This window comes from Trypanosoma cruzi (genome assembly GCF_000209065.1).
Source record: "Trypanosoma cruzi strain CL Brener chromosome Unknown tcruzi_1047053444721, whole genome shotgun sequence".
NCBI classification, from domain to species: Eukaryota; Euglenozoa; class Kinetoplastea; order Trypanosomatida; family Trypanosomatidae; genus Trypanosoma; species Trypanosoma cruzi.
In genome coordinates, this window is record NW_901338.1 from 1 (window position 1) to 917 (window position 917).

Below are 917 nucleotides of genomic sequence, written 5' to 3' on the forward strand. Positions count from 1 at the left end.
ACCGGGGTGCCGTACCCTTCCACTTTTTTTTTTTCTTTCCGCCACCGCGCGCCGCCAGTCGCTTTTTCACCGAGCCGAGGCGGGCGGTGGGTGGGCTTTTCGAGCGCGCGGGCGCCGCAGCAAAAAAGAAAAATTGCTGACGCAGTTCCCGCGCCACATGTGGGGAAGCGAAGCGTCCGGAGGCTTCGTGGCAAAATCCGGAAAGGGGCCTGCGGAGCCTCATTTTCCATGTGTTTTTTTTTTTCCTTTTAAAAATTTCTTCTTGCCGTTTTTCCTAAATTTTTTCCCCCTGTTTTCATCATCTCCCGTGGCGTCGGCGGTTGCACATCGCGTGGCGCGTCGCCGGGTACGACCATACTTGGCCGAGTGCACCACATCCCGTCCGATTTGTGAAGTTAAGCGGCCACAGGCCTCGTTAGTACGGCGATCAGTGATGGCGCTGGAACCCGGGGTGCCGTACCCTTCCCACTTTTTTTTTTTCTTTCCGCCACCGCGCGCCGCCAGTCGCTTTTTCACCGAGCCGAGGCGGGCGGTGGGTGGGCTTTTCGAGCGCGCGGGCGCCGCAGCAAAAAAGAAAAATTGCTGACGCAGTTCCCGCGCCACATGTGGGGAAGCGAAGCGTCCGGAGGCTTCGTGGCAAAATCCGGAAAGGGGCCCGCGGAGCCTCATTTTCCATGTGTTTTTTTTTTCCTTTTAAAAATTTCTTCTTGCCGTTTTTCCTAAATTTTTTCCCCCTGTTTTCATCATCTCCCGTGGCGTCGGCGGTTGCACATCGCGTGGCGCGTCGCCGGGTACGACCATACTTGGCCGAGTGCACCACATCCCGTCCGATTTGTGAAGTTAAGCGGCCACAGGCCTCGTTAGTACGGCGATCAGTGATGGCGCTGGAACCCGGGGTGCCGTACCCTTCCCACTTT

General features: G+C 57.0%; 2 non-coding genes across 2 annotated transcripts; both read right to left on the reverse strand.

Annotated features, from left to right (window-relative positions):
* Window positions 1–344: 344 nt before the first annotated feature.
* Window positions 345–454, reverse strand: Tc00.1047053444721.10. The gene has a single exon (XR_008254476.1). It is a non-coding gene; the product is annotated as a 5S ribosomal RNA (M5) (ribosomal RNA).
* A 335-nt stretch (window positions 455–789) lies between these two features.
* On the reverse strand, window positions 790–899 carry Tc00.1047053444721.20. The gene has a single exon (XR_008254477.1). It is a non-coding gene; the product is annotated as a 5S ribosomal RNA (M5) (ribosomal RNA).
* Between the last annotated feature and the right edge of the window lie 18 nt (window positions 900–917).